Genomic DNA, 20,223 nt, shown 5'->3' with positions numbered 1-20,223 from the left:
ACTACAACTGCCTCCTGACTAGTATTCCTGCTTTTACCTCTGTTCCCCCTTAAGATTCAATCTCAAAATAGCAAGAATGATCATTTAAAATTGGATTCTGCTATTCTCCCATTAAAAATACTTTACTGGTTTGATATTTTAAATCCTATCATCCTCTGATTAAAATACTTCAGATGCTTCCTGTGTCATTTAAAATTAAATACAACAATATGATCTGGTCTCTGTGTGTCTTTCCTACTTTATCTCACGTTTCCACTGCTCATTTTGCTTGATTACACAGTACTGGACATTTCCTAGACATCTCTGACCTGGAAATGGACATCTTTAATCTTGGCTCTTTTCCTAGCTTGCTCCTTTTCATTCTTTTAGGTCTCAGTCTAAGTATCATGTCCTTGAAGAAGTCTTCCCTTTTCAATCTGTCCATAGTTCTTGTCCTTTTATTACTTATGGAAATATTACTTCTCCAGCACTTATCACAATTGGTACCTATTTTGTGTTTCTAGTGTTCCCTCCATTGGAAAGTAAGCTCCTTGTGGACAAGCATCGTATGTCTTTTTTTACCAGTTTGTCTCCAGGGCCTGTTTCATATTGGGTGCCAAATAAAGATTTCACAAGTGAGTAAATAAGTGAAACACAGGGCTACTATATCTTGTTTCTTTAGCTCCTAACAACTTGACCATCTGAGGTCATTTAAAGTATCATCACTTTGTGGCACATGCCTTTGGCTCAGGTCATGATCCCAGGGTCCGGGGATCAAGTCCCGCATTGGGCTTCTTGCTCAGTGGGGAGCCTGCTTCTCCATCTCCCTCTGCCTGCTACTCCCCCTACTTGTGTGTGTATGTTCTTTCTCTCTAATAAATAAATAAAATCATTTTTAAAATAAATAAAGTATCATCATTTTGCTATGACCAAATCTTAGTATGGCCAAAAACAAAACTGCATTAGGGAAAAAAACAGACACTTTTTTCCCTCCATGTTGAACTGATCAGTTTAAACAAGGCTAATACATGACAGAGGATGGCTCAGAATGGGCAAGACTACAACAGACCTTTCCAGAGTCATAATGTCTCTATTGCAGATGGCAATGCAGATAGTTTTACTGTGATATTTTTCAAACTGTTTTATAGCCAGTCCTTTTCCACAACTGCCCTTTTTAATGTCTGGTAGATTCAGGAAGATTAAACTGCTGACAACCATTTTTTGAAACTAGGCAGTGGTACTTGATTTTTTTTTAATTATTTTTCTCCTTATTTGAAGAGCTTTATTTTAGAATCTTAAAAGAAGATCCAAGTTGGATGGTGCTTTCTGGCCTGATTTCTTCATTATTCAGTTAAGCTAACTGGATGTGTTAAATGTGTGAATATTTTGAGAGGATGCAAGCTGACACCCTTGTTTCTAGGAAATTTTTTCTTTATAGTCCGTATAGTTTATCATCTTTTGTCAAAGATAATTGAGATTAATGATCTGACATTATAGATGTTATTGTTTAATAAAACATGGTTTCTATTAAATACCATTTAATTTTAATTCTGACAAAGTAATAGATTCTCATTTTAGAAAATTTGGAAAAGATTTAAAAAAAAATTTAACCATCTATAAAGTTCCAACTAGAAATAACCCTTTATTTTTTTTTGAAAGATTTTATTTATTTATTTGACAGAGAGAAATCACAAGTAAGCAGAGAGGCAGGCAGAGAGAGAGGAGGAAGCAGGCTCCCAGCTGAGCAGAAAGCCCGATGCGGGGCTCGAACCCAGGACCTGGGATCATGACCTGAGCCGAAGGCAGCGGCCCAACCCACTGAGCCACCCAGGCGCCCCAGAAATAACACTTTATTGTTTGCTATTTATCCTTTCAAGGTTTTTATCTACAAATACACATATTTATCCATTCACTCATTCATTCAACACTTACTGAACACCTATTATGTATCAAACAGAAGTCTAGATGCTGCTGACCAAGACAGATGAGGTCCATACATTCACAAAGCTTACATTCTAACAATACACGAGAACACTAACAAATAAGGTGGTTTCCATTAGTGATGACAGCTATGCAGAACACAAAACAAGTAATGTGAAAGGTCATAAAGGATGAGACAGTGAGGGCTGGCTACTTTAAAGAAGGTTAACAGGGAAGACCTGAGAAGAGAATATTTGACCTGAGACCTAAAGAACTAGGAAACACCAGTCACAGAAAAGTATGGTGGAAGGACATTCCAGACACAGAAGGAACAGCACATGCAAAGGAAGAGTCTCACTGTTTCTAGTAACTGCGGGTGTGGCTGAGACTGGAGAATAAAAAGACACAGGCAGGGGATCTCTCATATTCATTATGCATTTTTAAAGATTTTATTTATTTTATTTATTTACTTATTTATTTATTTACTTGAAAGAGAGAGAGCGAGCGCGTGCTCATAGGAAAGAGGAAAAAGAAAGGGGAGTCTTCCCCACTGAACAGAAAACCTGACTGGACTCCAGGTTCCAGGACCCTCAGATAATGACCTGACCTAAAGGCACATGTTTAATCAACTGAGCCACCCAGGCACTTCTTCATTATGCATTTTGACCAGCTTCATGCATACCTTTTTATTCATGATATTTTTGACCTAGAAAATTTAAACTTTTGTATTGTCAGATCCATCGGTTTTTTCTTTGTTGTTTTTTCCATTAGAAAGTCCTTTACCTAACCTTCAGTTAGAAATATAACCACCTATACCTTTTCAAGCACTTCTATTTTTCTACAGTGTATTATGAGATATGATGGAGATTTAAGTGCTCCCTAAGTCATGCCTGAGTATAACTTTTTTTTTTTAAGATTTTATTTATTCATCTGACAGAGATCACAGGTAGGCAGAGAGAGAGGAAGGGAAGCAGGCTCTCTGCTGAGCAGAGGAACCCAATGTGGGGCTCAATCCCAGGACTCTGGGATCATGACCCGAGCCGAAGGCAGAGGCTTTAACCCACTGAGCCACCCAGGCGCCCCTAACTTTTTGAATAATTTTTGTTTCCTGCTAATTTTGATGACACCATTATCATATGCTTATTTCTTATATCTAAGACTAATGAAGAGAAGAGTGATGTCAGTGGAATGACCTGAAAGTCTTTAGGACATTTATTCTGGCAATAGCTTAGAGAAAGAATTAAATGGTCAAGAGCTTCAAAGGTGGAAAACCAGTTGGAAAGCTACAGTCATCATCCAGACACAAGATGCCAAAGGCCTTGGATTAGGGCCATGACACTAAGAAAGGAAGAGAAGTCATGGGTAAGGAAAACACTGAAGACATCAAGCAAGCAAATTCATCAAAATGACTGGATGGAGGGCACCTGGGTGCCTCAGTCAACTGAGCAGCTTGAGTCATGATCTCATGGTCCTGAGATCAAGCCCCACATCAGGCTCCACACTCAGCTTCTCCCTCTCCCTCTGCCCCTCCCATGCTTTTCTCTCTCTCTCTCTCTCTCTCTCTCTCTCTCAAATAAATAAATAAAATCCTTTTTAAAAATGACTGGATGGGGGCACCCGGGTGGCTCAGTCAGCTAAGTGGCTTCCTTAGGCTCCAGTCAGAATCACAGGGTCCTGATATGTAGTCCTGTATTGGGATCCCTGCTCAGCAGGGAACCTGCTTCTTCCTCTCCCTATGCTACTTCCCCTGCTTGTGCTCTCTCACTCTCTCTGTCAAATAAATAAATAAAATCTTAAAAAAAAAAAAAAAGACAGGATGGGTGGCTGAAAACAAGGAGAGAGAAGCAAAGATGATTCTGAGTGTGACTCAAAGTGTAATACCTCCCTATCTTGACCCATGCTGCTACTTCACACTTAAACAATCACTCATACTTACCATTCAAAACTCAAAGTAAAGATTGGAGCAATGCAAAATCCACCAGGTTTTTCTCGTAGCACATCAGAAGTAAAAACTGAGGAGCCAAATATATGAAATGAGTCCCACACTAATATTAAGGTTACTGAACCCATCTAACCCATATCCCTATCCCAAAACCTTGCTTATTTGGAATTCACCCTCAATGGGCTGAATTACACTTGTTTCACTTCCAGCTTTCCAAATCTTGACTTCTCCTTCTTTTTCCTTCAGGGCAACTGATGTGGCTTCCCTCTCTCCCTCTTCCTGGATTAGCCTCCCCAACAGGAGGAATTCAGTTGACCCTTTGCCTGTGATCAATGCTCAGATAGTCAGTAATTCTTGGTTATAAATCACTCTTCAACAAACTTAATCCACATCCTTCTTATTCTCCAAGGTAGCCTCCATAGTATCTAAGGAATGTCTCTTTGTAGAAATTCTTCCAACTCAATCACTTAGTTAGAACAATTCTCCCAGGTATTCTTCCTAGTGGTTTCAGAGGTGAGGGAAGCCATCCATCCTCTCTTATGCCACTCCACTTTTCTAGACAGTCAAAATTACAGAAGATTTGAACATTATATGAAAATTATATGCTGCCACCTACTTCTGTCTATGGCACTATAATGCATAGAGTTATGAAAGTGTTTATCATGTTTACTTTTTTTTAAGATTTTACTTATTTGATAGAGAGAGACACAGCAAGAGAGGGAACACAAGCAGAGGGAGTGGGAGAAAGAGAAGCAGGCTTCCTGCTGAGCAGGGAGCCCAACTCAGGACTTAATCCAGGACCCTGAGATTATGACCTGAGTCAAAGGCAGACACTTAATAACTGAGCTACCCAGATGTCCCTATCATGTTTACTTTAAGAATATTAAGACAGAAAGGAGATTGGTGGTTGCTATCAAAGTGACTACTCAGTGGATATGAGATTTTCATTTTATGAAACGTTCTCAAAGTAGATAGTGGCGGTGGTCACACAACAGCATGCATGTACTTAAGGCCACTGAATTGTATGCTTCAAAATGGTTAAACTGGTAAATGTTATGTTATGTGTGTGTTATCACAACTGTTTAATTTATGCTTGCTTATTTTGTTGTTGAGGATGTCTAAACCAGATTTCAAAATGCCTTCTCTATAAATATCAATGGGAGGACTGTCTGACTATATTATTAATATTCTCAATTGCACAGTGGATCATGTTTCCCTTTAAGACTAGCCGACAGGAAGCTTTGAGCCCACTCTAGCCCTTCCGTGACAGTGCATAGGATTTCACAGCTTGTCTTTTTGCACTAATTCCAGACTCCATTGTACTTTACTATCTTTATTTTTCCTTTGCTTCATTTTTCATTCCTATTTTCAATTTCTTTTATCTTGCTACCATATATGAATCTCTGTAAGATACCTGAAATCATTTTAAGAATCTGGCAGAATATAAATAACCTAAACATCAAAGTCTGACCAAATAAAGTGTTTGCTTATTTTGTCTTTCATAATGTGGTCTCTCTTCTTGGTATAAACTCCAAAATGGTCCTTGCACTGAGATCTCTAAGAATTCCTATTAGACTTGAGACACATTTTTATTAGATAATTAGCTTCCTCATAGTGAACTTCTTTTTCGTGACTTTATTCACACCTGATATTTTCTTTGGTTAACTGAACCGTCAAGCAGCATATTACAAATGCAGTGATAATGATGAAATGTCCTTAACTCTGAGTAACAGCCACTGTTGAGAAAACAAATCACACTTACTCTCTGTCATATTTTTACTGCTTTCCATGATTACAAGGAGAAAGAAGCTTAGCAATGCCTTTTTGTCCAAAGTACAAAAACAAAAAACAAACAAACAAACAAAAAAAAAACCGGTACATGTTAGGAAAAAAAATAGACTACTATGATGTACATTTTTCTTATTTTTATAGCAAATTGGAAAGCACATAAATAATTCCTCAAAGCAGCAATGCAAGCTTCTTTTTTTTTTTTTTCCAAGAGAGGGAGTCCCATAAAACAGAGGCTGGTTATAACAGCAGACAATATTTTTCAATAAAAATTTCTGCAGTTGGTATGAAACAAAGACAATGAATGGACATTTAAAATATGTCTTGGAGAGGCACCTGGGTGGCTCATCTGTTAAGCATCTACCTTCACCTTAGCTCATGATCCCAGGGTCCTGGGATCGAGCCTCACGTCGGGCTCCCTGCTCGGCAGGAAGCCTCCTTCTCCCTCTCCCACTCTTTCTGCTTATGTTCCCTCTCTCACTGTCTCTCTGTCAAATAAATAAATAAAATCTTTTAAAAAATAAAAACATATGTCTCGGAGATTCGACAGATCATGGGCAAGATTTTCCTGCTGACTAATAATATGGTGGCATTAACAGAGTTTATCTATTCCCTCAACAAATGCAGGGTCGATCTGAAAGCCTCCAATGTCAATTACTGGGGCCCACTGTGGACCCCAGGGATTTGGGGAGAAAAAAGCAGAAAAAGAGTAAAGAAAGGGCCAGAACCACATGCATAGACTTTAAACCCTACCTTTAAGATGCTGAATTGATCTGTTCTGAATTCTCTCTTGAACCAGAAAGGTAATGACTTAAAGATGAATGTCAGATGCATTACCAGGTATTATCTTATGCTGAAAAAGCATCAAGATTTATAACTATTAGAAAGCCAGTTTTGTTGTTGCTTTGGAAGATGTTGGTTTTCTGGTACAAACATGTTCTCACTTGAAGCTCACAACAGTCATATTCAAGCTAACTAGGAGACACTTTGAGAAGCAAAGTAATTTCTAAACAGGTACACAGAGAGTAAATGGCAAGATCAGAACTCAAAACAGGATCTGTTAGGGTTCAGCACCAGAGCTTCACAGGCTCACTCTGCAACACTGACAAAAACGCTCTCACACACTTGTGAGGAACACAAAGAAAATGCTGCCGCCCCAAAATAGAAAAGTTCAAAGATGCTGCGACTGTCATGAAATTGCCTGGATTGTGAGTGCAGGAAGCAAAATGCACCTGGATTTCCTAACTCTGGGTCCAGAACTCATGCACCACAGCACAAGCAGGAGTGTGGCCACAGGCAGGCACACACAAACCCACATGTGCATGCACTCGCGGAGAGTAGCAGCCGCTCAGCTTTACAACTGCAAACTACTGATAATGCCAGAGAAGAAATGCATCACCTTACACTGAAGAATCTGTGAAAGCAGAAAAATCAATCAACCGTTTTAATAAAAAATGTGAGCAACTGAGAAGATGAGCTATGGTGCAATCACTTCGGGCGGATCTGGCTGTTTTGCTATTAATCATTTCTCTACTGTGCAGTCAGCAGAACTTTATTTAAGTCTATTCAGTGCTTTGTTGGGTCTGTTTCAGAGGCACTGTGACCAAGTGGGATGAGATTATAAAATCATCATTGTATCCTAAGGATTGGGAACTGTGCTCATAATTGCAGTCTTCAAGTAGAAAAGATTAACCCCAGAGAAAGACAGTCATTTTCCCCAAGACTGGAATATTGAAATTTCCTGACATGACAACTGACATTCTAACAATTACAAATCTCAGACTTAAGATAAAATCTTATACTGAATCCGGAACCAATCTTCAATCACTACCTTTCGGTTTTAAGAAACAGTTCAAATAAGATTAGATTAATACCTTATAACTAGGGTCTTAAGTTTTCTTATGGATCAAGTTATTTACCTTCGTCTTCTGATCCCAGACTAATGCAGGAATGTCAGTGACTGTCTCAGATACCCTCCTGGTGTCTGATTCTGCTAGTTACTGAGGTGTCTAAAGAGAATAGGGAACATTTTCTACCAAGCCTCTCAAACTGACACACATGAGCTGACTGGAAACCTAAAACATCCAAAATCTTGAAGAAAAGGCATAAACTTTGCAAGACACTGGTCAAAAAAAATAATAATGCCTTTAAGGATCCATCACCACTAATCCCTCAATGGTACACTCTCTAGGTCCAAGCAAAGCCCCGGGGAATGGATGTAGCTGTGTTGTCTCCAATGCTGATGACCCTTCTTGAATCAAGCTTGACTGCCATTAGGTTCCCAACATCAAGAGCTTGTTTGAGGTGGAGGTTTCAAGTCTCAGCATCAACCCAGACAGCATGAATGGGGTCCCTTCTCTAAATATCATAATCCCTCCTAAGTCAGAGCCACCTGAAGCAATGGTTTTCTTTGTATTAGATCAATTGTTTTCTATTGCTTAGTGAAGGAAAAACCCCAAACATAAAACAAAAGGATACATTTGCTGAGGAGCAGAATATTTTGTCTTCTTACTTCAATTCCAATACATCTTTAAAGCACCTTTAACTCTTTATGACTCCCTCCCCTTACATTCTGCCCCAAGGTTGAAATAATCATAACACTTTATAAGGCATTTTGTATCCTACGAGTTTGCTATCCTGATATCCAGTGGCCCTGGCCATGGGCTCCGTTGACCTCTGTGCATTTGCTTGCTGGGCTATCCTACCCTGAGTTCAGTCTTCCTGTGCCATTTCGTGGCACCGTGCTCTCTCTACCTCCCCAAAAGCCTCCTCTTTCTAATTTGTTACCTACTTTCTCTGCAACTACTGCACCAAAAAGACCTCATAACTCCCTAAGGCCTTAAGTGTCCTCGCCTTTAGCAAAATCACCGCAGGAAAACACCTCACTAACCACACTCCAGTTCCTCTAAAGGTGCCCATCTTGGCCCACTGGAAAAACCTGAGACTTCACTGTTCTAGATCCCTCTGGTTTTTCGCTGTCAAATCTACCAACCAGTCTAGTCTCGGGACCAGTAAAGCTGACAAGCTAATTGTTAAATATTTCTGACCTCACAAACACAGATAGCATGATATGAATGAATCACTGACAGTATCTTCTAAGTCTGTTGGGTAGTATTCAGGTCCTTAAGCATGCAGATAAATGCTATTCATCTCAGTCCTATTGTTTGGGGTGCAAAAGAATATCTTTTGGATAAAAGGTGAGAAAGATTATTCTCTAGGAAACTATCTTTTTTTCTATAGCTTTCTCCTTTTTCCCCTTTCAAAGTATCTATTTGCCATGTGTAGTATACTCAGGTAAAATTGTGACTTCCTATTTAGAATAGGTGAATGGAGCAAAGAAAGAATATTTTCACATAAATTAAATCTTCTGATTCCTTTTATCAGCCCTTTCCAAAACATGAATTATATATACATAGACCAAATGATGAGTTTCTACACAAAATAGTCATCAATTTTATATAGATCAGTAAAAGCATATTCATTCAGATTCCATTAACTTGACACTTCTCATGAAGTAGGTTTAGCTGTATTCTGTGAAAAATCACTGTCCTAAGCAAATGAAGACAAAGTAAGAAGTAGGCAATAAATGACATCAATCTTCAATCTCTTCTAACTACATCTTTTCAAGAGTTCTAGAATAATCAGTATACATATATTACAGAGATCTTCATTCATCAAATCATTGTTATTTTGTTTGTGCTAAATATCTACTCTCAAGGAATTTACAATCTGGTACCTACATACTACAAATTTCCCTGGCAATCATTATTATGGTGGGATTTTTAAGTTATCTAATACCAGAGACGTTTGTATGTAACAAAGCCACTATACAATAAGTTGTGAAACATTAACAATAAATATCCCATGACTTTATGACTTAGCCTAAGAACTAGAACATTCCTGAGATCTCTGTATTAACCTGAATACACCTTTCTTATCCCCTCATCTGTCTCTTCCCACACTCCCACCAGAACTAACCACCATCCTGAAATTTGTCTTTATCATTCTTTTGCTTTTCTTACAGTATTACTCCATATGTATGTATTCTTAAACATGAAATTAAGTTTTGCGGGTTTATAAACATTCTTAAAATTAAGTTGTATTAAGTTGTATGGATTCTTTTGTGACCTGCTCTGTTTCATTCAATATAATTTTTTTAAGATTCCTCCAAGCTATAGCTGTGTAGCTATGATTTGTTCATCATCACTGCCATGTAATATTCCATTTACTAATCTATTCTCATGGTGATGAACATCTGGCTGTTTCTAATAATTTTCTGTTATAAATAACAGTGCTGACACTGCTGAGAACATCCTTGCATGTGTGTGGTGTTTATATGCATAAGTTTCCCTAAAATATACCTAGGAAAGTGCCAAGGTATATTCATGTCTGCAATATAATACTAAAGATCATTTCAAAAATGGCTGTACCAATTAACACCTCCCTCAGCAATTTTCCATTGATCTATGTACACTCCAACAGTTGATACTGGCAGATCTGTCTTTTAAATTTTGCCAATTTAGTGAATATGTAATGTCATATCTTCGTGGTTTTAATTTACACTACCTTGATCATCAATAAAATTGAGCACATTAGTCTATATTTTCAGGCCATTTGGATTTCTTTTGGAAATGTCTATCTAAGCCTTTGTTAATTTTATATCAACTTGTCTTTTTCTTATTGATTTGTATGTATTATTTATTGATCAATAAAATCATATTGATTTGCAGGTACAAGTCCTGTGTCAATTACATCTCCTGATTTGCGACTTGTGTTTTCATTCTCTCTCTCTTTTTTTTTAAAGATTTTATTTATTTATTTGACAGACAGAGATCACAAGTAGGCAGAGAGGCAGGCAGAGAGAGAGGAAGGGAAGCAGGCTCCCCGCTGAGCAGAGAGCCCGATGCGGGACTCGACCCCAGGACCCTGAGATCATGACCTGAGCTGAAGGCAGCGGCTTAACCCACTGAGCCACCCAGGCGCCCTCTCTTTTTTTTTTTAAGATTTTATTTATTTGACAGAGATCACAAGTAGGCAGAGAGGCAGGCAGAGAGAGAGAAAAAGGAAGGGAAGCAGGCTCCCTGCTGAGCAGAGAGCCTGATGCGGGGCTCGATCCCAGGACCCTGAGATCATGACCTGAGCCGAAGGCAGAGGCTTTAACCCACTGAGCCACCCAGGTGCCCCTGTTTTCATTCTCTTTATGGTGCCTTTTGTTGAATAAAAGTTCTTCCTATTAATGTAATTGAATTTATTGGTCTATTCTTTCATGGTTAATGCCTTGTTTTAAGAAATCATACCCACCTCTGAAGCAAAAGAGATTAGAAATCATTCCTTTGATCTATTAATTATTTGACCTTAAAAATTATATAATATAACTTATTTGAAAGTATTCTATAATTTTAACCAGTATTTGGGATTCAATAGGACCATGTGGATCACAATCACCTAAGTGTTTTTAAAATGCTAACTCACTAATAAGTAGGAAATGGGTTAAATAGGGGATGGGGATTAAGGAGTACACCTGTTGTGATGAGCACTGGATGATGTATGAAGTATTGAATCACTGTATCGTACAACTGAATCTAATAGTATACTGTATGTAAACTAACTGAAATTTAAATTAAAATGTTAAAAAATAATACAAAATGCTAACTTACAGTCCTTAATTTTTTTTCAACAAACATTTATTACATAACGTTTATATGGACAGGTCTATTCTAAGCCTGAGAATACAGAAGTAGACAAAACAAACAAAATATCTCTAATACTCTGTGGTTTACTTGTATGAGAGAGAAAGAAGATAAGCAATAAATGGGTAAAATTCATGGATGCCTTCTCTGTATTTGTCTTCTTCCATTTGTTTCTCTATTCTGGGACACCTAGCTTTTCTAACTGTTCTACTACAGCAACGACATCTTTGCAGGTGTTACCAGAAAACTGAAGCTATGACATATGTTTTGCCTTGAGGAGTTAATCCTAAGGAGAGCTGCTAGCATAGAATGCTAGTAAGTTGTAAACTCTCACTTCTAACATACAGAGCAAGTTGCTTTAATTAAGTACTGATCTGAACTTGGCAGAAGCCTACCATTCTGACTGATTTGACTGTTTGAATACCTGATCATACCAATAAAAGAACCAAGACCTTTGCTTTTATTTAAAAATACTAAGCTTTTTTCTTATTTGAAAAAAACTGGTTCCTTTAACAGTAAATTTAGATCTTATATTTTGGATTTACAATAAAATATTAACTTATAATATCTTTGGATACCTATGGAAACTGCACTTTGGGAAAGCTCTAAGTTGGAATCAAGTCAGGAAAAAGAGTCTTCATATCTAATATTGTTTAAGGCTTCTGTACAGAGTGTCTATTTGCAATTTAGCTCCCAAATCCCCCTCATGCTCTCAACTGCACCGCAGGGAATAATCGCCTGAGAACTAGATTTCTCCAAATCCCTACAACAGAGTTCTGGGTTAGAGATTGCCAGTAAGAGGCATCAGGCATGAGTCAAAGGTAGGAGAGAGGAAAGCCCGCTCATTTGTTCCCTAGCTACAGTGGACATGGGCCCCTGCAGATGTGGGACTTTCCAAGCACCTCTATACATTTCCTCATGCATTTCCTAACTTGGTGCTACAGGTTTGTGAAGTTCCAGCAATTTGCTGATGCTGAATTTGGCAGAAAGCCAAAAAGTGCTGGTGAAGCTGAGATCCAGCAATGGCCTTCCTTACTATTCTATACCCCCAGTTCTTCTAATGGTTATAAAAACAACTAACTACCTGCATTAAATCTGCCTCTTGCTCAAGATACGCAGAGAAGTTTTTGTTTTCTAAACTAAATCCTGAGTAATACAGCATTCCATTACATTTCCTTTTGCCTCTTTCTTGTTTTCTAAATCCCAAATCATGATTAATTTTATTAATAGCCTTCAAACACAGAAGGCACCGCCCCCTCCAGATTCCTGAACTGGAGACCTGAAGCCCCAGAAAATTGAACCTTTAAGGAAGCTGATTGGGAGCCCAATAGATCCTTTGAACCATAGAGAAAACAAACATTAACAGGAGAAGTTATATTTCATTTCATTAGTATTGTGGCCATAAAATTCTGACAATATGTAGGAACTTCTATTTATTAATATGTATGTGTAAGTACTAAAGTGGCCTTTTTGAGAATTACGTATTTTGAGCATCTGATCAGGTAATTAAATCTGCTAAACTTTAAAGTTCATATCACTACTAAAGGCCAATTTACTAAACATTCAAAATATGCCTTACAATTTAGCATCTGTGTTAGTTTCATAGGGTTGTCAAAGCAAAGGACCATAAACTTGAGTGACTTAAACCAAAGAAACTTATTGTCTCACAGAAGTCTGAGATTAAAGTGTCATCAGAGCCATGCTCCCTCTGATGGGAGCATGAAGGCACTAGGAGAATATCTGCTCTTGGCCTCTCTCCTAACTTCTGCTGGTTTGCTGGCAATCTTTGTTGTTATTTGGCTTGTGGGCTCTCACCCTCATCTCTGCCTTTATCTACACGTGGTGCTTTTCCTGGTGTGTGTCCATCTCTGTGACCACATTTCTCCCTTGTTATGAGAACACCAGTCATATTGGATCAGGCCCACCTTAATTATCTCATTTTAGCTTGATTACCTCTGTAAAGACCTATCTCCAAATAAGATCATGTTCTGAGTTACTAGCAGTTAGAACTCTAACATATCTTTTTGGAGGGACACAATTCAACCCGTACCTTTATACTTAAGAACTGTCTCTTGCTAGTGTCCTCAAGGCAAACATCACCAATACATCACAAGCCACATTCTGAACCTAATAATATCCCAACAATTGAACAGAACTAGAGCTTGGTCCTTTAACTTTTCTACCCATATGTCACTCAAATGAAAAGACTGCCTGCCAACTCTAGATGAGCTTGATCTTTTTGTTTCATACTGTACATTTAGATCTTTTCTTTAATTATAAAAACAATTTTTGATTATAAAAATTCAGGCCATTTAGAAGTGAAAAAAACAAATATATTTTCCAGCCTCCTCTCCTCTCCACCTCAAATCCCATGTCACAGAAAGGTTCCATTCAGAGTACATTCTTCCAGATCTTTTTAATACATGAACATATAAAACATTTTTCTCTTTTGTGCTTACCTGAATTTTCTAACATGTCTGAATGAACACATATGGCTTACCTAAAAAAGAAAAAAATGAAAGCTTTTAAAAAATGAAGTGGAAATTTTATTCCAAGTTATCTTAAGTATATTTCTAGAATTTTAGGCAAAAACCAGGAGAGAAATCCCTTAGTGGGGAGAAAGGCAACTTACTTGCTTGCATATTGTAATAGAAATACCTCAAGTTCATTATCAGTTCAGTTATTATTTAATTGGGAAGGAACCAACTAGTGTAGTTTTTGGCACACAATAGCTGCTCAATAAATATTAATTAATTAATTAGTAAGACCAAAAAAGTATTCTCGAGGAAACCTCTTTTGGGACCAGAAAGTCTGGACTAGGAATTTGAGGGGGCACAGGTGGTGTTGTCATTGCTTCTTCCAAGGAACAGTTGGGAGTTTCAAAGAGAAAGGAGGCTATGTGAGGTTAAAGGCTGGCTATGCAGATGGTGTCAAAGAAGGAAATTTAGATTTCTGGACTGCAATCTAAAGCACCAAAATGATAAGCTCTGGGTTAGAAATGCAGCACATGTGAACAGTACAAGGAAGCATATGTTTGTACAAAAATGAACTACTAATCTGAGTAAAAGGTCCTGAAAATGGAGCAGAAGATCTAGACTCTGGTTGAAGCTTTGCTTCAATTAAACATAATTAAACCGAATCACTGAGCCACTTTCATCCAAGTCACTTTTTAAATGAGAACACAATGTCCACGAGGCCTTCTCATCTTAATATTCAATGTATCTACAAAAGAGAGAGAAAAATTATAAAGTGACATTAGGTATCCATCCACTAAGGAAAACTAGCATGGAAGGAATTACGAGAATGTCCAAGGTACCTGTCCTCAAGACAATGTTAACAAAAGACTCACAGATAATCCTCAAAGTCTCAGATGACTCAGATGACATGCAGGGTGTGGGCAGAGAAAAAAAGAAATTTTGATATTCTTTCAAACAAAGACAAATGCAACATTCTGGTTGCCTCAGACTTGGTAAACAGCTGCAAAGAAATGGAATATACTGGTTTATGTGAAGTAAGGAAAGACAGAATTTCATTTAGTGTAAATAAGGCAAACACTTGCTTGGAGAGTCTTAAAAGCAAGGATAAAAACACTCAAAAGAATATAGGGGTGAGGAAAAGAGAAGAAATCAACTCTAATCGTTCATTTGTTCCTTCATTCATTCAATCTAGATGATATTCGAAACATTTAACAACTGGTCTGGTACAACCAGGCAGAATGTACCCTTTGGCCAATCAGAAGGATGTCAGCTATAAAGAAATGGTATAAAGGCAGGAGGCATCTGGTGCACATATGCTGGTCGCCTACCATCCCTCCATTCAGCAACTGACTGTGTAAGAACAGTGGTGTGTGTGTGTGTGTGTGTGTGTGTGTGTGTGTGTAAAAACTTATGGGACACTTTAAATCACATAAATTCCCATCTTATGTGACATCCTCAGTCCAAATTATTGTTAATAAAATTGTAAGATTACGTATTTTCTCTACCAAGAAAAAGTTCTGAAATTTGCATTTAATTTAAAAACTCATTTTACTGCAAATATTTGGCTTAATCCTATGTTTGACCAGTTTCAAATCTTTTATGCCATGTTTTGCTCATTCTTGGGTCACTGGAGTAAAGCATCCAATAGTTTTAAGTGTTTCTCTACACTTTGTATTAATGAGAATGTTTCTCTTGCTTTTACATAGGAAACCTAACTTAAATAGGTATTAAATTTGTGAAGTCTCAAAAGTAACCTCATAGAAATTTGAAATAAATGTTCCATTGTTCTCCAACATTTATCATTCCTAAGAATTCTGAGCCAGCCAGATTTTTACTCCTTTGCAGGGAAACATTATATACATTGGGATTTTTCTCTTTGTCTGAGTGTATTTTACCAGTAACTATCTAGATGTGATTTTCTTTTTTTTAACTTTTTTATTCTCTTTTTTCATTTTTATAGATTTCCTTCAGGAAACATTTCTGCTTTTATGACTCTATTAATGCTTGTTTCTACTTCTCTGTCTTTATCGTATTCTTTTCTTTTTCAAAAGAGCTATAACTCTTATGAACAAATAGTTTTCTAAGATACATATATATTGTATATCTGTGTATTTATACATACACATGATGTATATACACATAATTTTTAGCCTCATAATTTACACATGTGCATAATTTTTAGCCTCAGCCTCTGAACCAGACTATTTCCTTTCTTCCTTCCCCTGGCTCTGCTACAATTTTTCCATTGGTTTCATGGTTTGTGACAGATGTTGCTGAGGGATTTGCTGTTGTTCTCATCAACAAATGTGGAGCGGTCTGATCAGACATCATGTTTGTCAACAGACAGATTTTGGGGGGGATCTCCTTGACTTTGTTCAGGATATGTCTGTGTGATGATCCAATCCCCTCTCAGATCTAAAATGAAGAGCTTGTTGATGTACCCAGTCATGGCTGGCAAGTGGTAGATTTGTGATGAAAACACAGCCCTTTTGACTTCATACTTTTCCCCAATGCTACAGCATGAGAAGAGCCAGATATACTCAGGTATGATAGATGAAGCAGAAATGGCAATATTTACAAAGGTATGCCTACGTAGGTATACATGGAAATAATTAATGTAATTCATAATGACAGTCTTTGTATAATGACTATAACAAAAGAGTATTCAAAAATAACACTAAAATCAAAGATGATAGAGTAAAATATATTGTTACTGGGATGGTATAAGCAGAAAGCTCCTTTCAGCTTATCCAGAGTAATCCAAAAGGCACTATATATTGAAGGAAATTGAAGAACTTCTTTCATATTCATAACATATGCTTGATAATCCTCCCCCCTGGCTCTCCTACTTGCCCTAAAAGTGCCTGTTGAGTTATGTAATTGCAAAATGAAATGCAGCATGAAGAGTGATTTTCCATTTTATGCTATCCACTGATTAAGTGATCCAGTTTACAGCAATGTCAACAGTCATTAAGAAAAGTCAGAGATTAGATACTGTATAAAAACAGACGAAGCAAATGAATAAGTAGCTTAAACAGCTTTTAGAACTTGCTGAGACTTAATAATGAGATTTTATAATGAAATTAAAAACTAAATCACCTGTAAATAATGATATTAGTAATGCACAAATCTATGGCACTGCCACGCATTTCCCATATGCCTTCCATGGTCCTTTAGTAGCAAGTCCTTTATATTACAGTCTTGACTCTGAGGGATCATTGTCATAGGATCACCCTGAACTCTTCAACGTGACAGAGAAAGTCTGGAAGCCACTCATCTGATACTATTGTCCCACTCACCAGAATCTCACTAAATATTTAATAAGCAACAAATTGTTAAAAAGCCAGTTAGCACAGAGCACCCAGGTGGCTCAGTTGGCTAAGTGTCTCTCTTTCTTTTTTTTTAAAGATCTTATTTATTTATTTATTTACTTATTTATTTACTTATTTAATGTTTTGACACAGAGAAAGGGAAAGAGACAAAGAGCACACACAGGGAGAAGCAGACTCCCCACTGAGCAGGGAGCCCAACGAGGGACACACTTAACTGACTGAGCCACCCAGGCGCCCCATTAGCGTCTGACTCTTGATTTCAGCTCCAGTTGTGATCTCAGCATCTTGGGATCAAGTCCCGTGCTCTGCACAAAATCTGCTTGTCCTTCTCTCTTTGCTCCTCTCCCCACCTGTGGGCACTCTCTCTCTCTAAAATAAATAAGGAAATACAACTTTAAAAAAAAAAACAGTTAGCATGACCTCATACTCCTTTTAGAAATTTAAAGCCAAATCTCTGTAATTTAATTGTAGAAAGATAACTGTATTTTTTATATGATTCAGTCACCTAAAAGCCTATCAATAATTCACTTCTCAATTCTATGATTATTTAGTTTATACTTTTTCATTTTGAATAAAAACAAAATAATTCAAAGAAATCACCCCCCAAAGATTATGTAAGCAAAAATCACTTGGCTTCAGTTCCACTGATTTTTAAATTATCTTTTTAATTAGGTTTATTTGAGTTTAGTTGACACAGTATGTTATATTAGTTTCATCTGTACTACATAGTGATACAACAACTCTGTATGTTCTGTTGTGCTCCCTGCAAGTGTAGCTACCAGCTGCCACCAGTCAACACTATTATATTCCATATGCTGTACCTTTCATTCCTGTGACTTGCTCAATCCACAGCCTTATCTCCCATTGCCCTTCATCCATTTTGCCCATTCCCCAATCCCCTCCCCTCTGAGAACCATCAGTTTGTTCTCTGATTTTATAAGTTCTCTGTTTCTGCTTTTTGTTTATTTGCTCTTTTTTAGATTCCACATATAAAGGAAATCATATTTGTCTTTCTCTGCCTGGCTTATTTCACTTAGCAAGCATAGTACCTTCTATATCCATCCACAATATTGCAAATGGTAAGCTCGCATCCTTTTTATGGCTGTATACTATTCCTCTCTGTGTGTGTGCGCATGTGCGCGCTACCTATATCCATTTATCTATCAATTGATACTGAGGCTGCTCTCATATCTTGACTATTGTAAATAATGCTGCAATAGACCTAAGAGTGGTTTTAGCTTTTTGAATTAGTGTTTTCCTTTCCAGTATTTACTGGGTAAATACTCAGTAGTGGAATTATTGGATCATACGGTAATTCTATTTTTAATTTTTTGAGGAACCTCTATACTGTTTTCCACAGTGGCTATATGAATTCACATTCCCATTAACGGTGCACAAGGGTTCATTTTTCTCCACGTCCTCAACAACACTTGTTATTTCTTGTTTGTTTTTTTTTTTTTAACTTTAGCCATTCTGACAGGTATAAGGTGATGTCTCATTGTGGTTTTGATTTCTATTTCTCTGATGACTAGTGATGTTAATCATCTTTTCATGTCTGTTGGCCATCTTTATGTCTTCTTTGGAAAAATGTCTATTCAGGTCCTCTGTCCATTTTTTAATCAGATTATTTGGGGGTTTGGGTTTTGAGTTCTGTAAGTTCTTTATATGTTTTGAATATTAACCCCTTACTAGATATATCATTTACAAATATCTTCTTCCACTCAGTAGGTTGCCTCTTTGTTTTGTTGATGGTCTCCTTTGTGGTACAAAATTCCTCTGAAGTCTGAAGTCATGAAATGAAGGAAAGTTTCATAATCTACCAATATGAAGAAAGGATCTGGGACTGTGGGAAATCTCAGCAGTTGTCTTTTGATAACCATTTCTTTGTTGAGAACCCATAGCCATTTTCCTGTAGTTGATTCTCTCTCCTTGAACTCAGTATGACTGAGGGACTCCTTCCTGACATTACTACCCATCATTTTGGAGGTGACCCGTTCTTATTAGTGAGAAGTCATGCCAAGCAAAAGCCTGATACCTGCTGATTTCCTATTTGTATAACCATCTTACTCTTTGACCCCCTTCAGAGCCACTTCCAAATATTATTGATCTGTAATGAGAAAAAGAAGCTGCAAGTGGCATGGCCCTCGCTACTGATTCTTCCTTTATCCATGAAATTTATTCATCTTGCCAGAATTTTCACTTTAAGTGCAGTGAGTCATTTTCACTTAAAATTCAGGTGGTTTTTTCCAGTGAGTAAAAAAAACTTTAAGTAACTTATTTTCCATTTTTCCTGCTCCCTTTAAATGGCATTTCTTCATACTTTTAATATCTTCTGTCTTTTCCATTCCAATTATTTTTCTATCAACTTTACATTTTCATATCCTTTTTTACTATATCCCAAGAATTATGAATTTCTTACTATATTCCAAAATTGTGTTCTACATATCTTACATAATTTCCTAAAATCCCTTTTGCCTTCTGCACTCTTGATTTTAAATCTGAAGCTACGTTTTTAATCTAATTAAACTCTAATCCACATCTTTATTTCTGTATGCCTTTCAAAAAAGCCCTCTGGAGGTACCACGGTGGCTCAGTTAGTTAAGCATCCCACTCTTGGTTTTGACTCAGGTCATGATCTCAGAGTCCTGGGATTGAGCCCCACATTGGGCTCTGCACTCAGATTAGAATCTTCTTGAGATTCTCTCTCCCTCTCACTTCCCCTCTCTCCCTCCCCATACTGTCTCAAATTAATTAATTAGTTCTTTTAAAAAACAAAAAAACCTCTTTTGTTCATCTCAATCAACTTTCTCATTATATTAGTTTTGACCTTTCAACAAAAAGTTGATGAAACACTACAAGTTTAGTTAATTCCATAAGCAGATGCTACCAAATATTTTATAAATCCTATAGCAGATCTTATCCTAAGACAAATCTTTAAAATTTTATATTTCTGAATTTTCATGTCTTTGTTTTGTGATCCTATTTTCTGAGAAATCCCATGCAGGTTTTCCTTTATCTGATCATGCTGGAATTAGAAAAGGTCTACTAAGGCCCAGGTTTTCCCTCACTGCACATATGGTTGTTGTTGGAATTTT

The sequence above is a fragment of the Lutra lutra genome, chromosome 13 (genome assembly GCF_902655055.1).
Source record: "Lutra lutra chromosome 13, mLutLut1.2, whole genome shotgun sequence".
Taxonomy (NCBI): domain Eukaryota; kingdom Metazoa; phylum Chordata; class Mammalia; order Carnivora; family Mustelidae; genus Lutra; species Lutra lutra.
The sequence above is the reverse complement of the archived record's forward strand: the minus strand, read 5'-3'. Positions refer to the sequence as shown.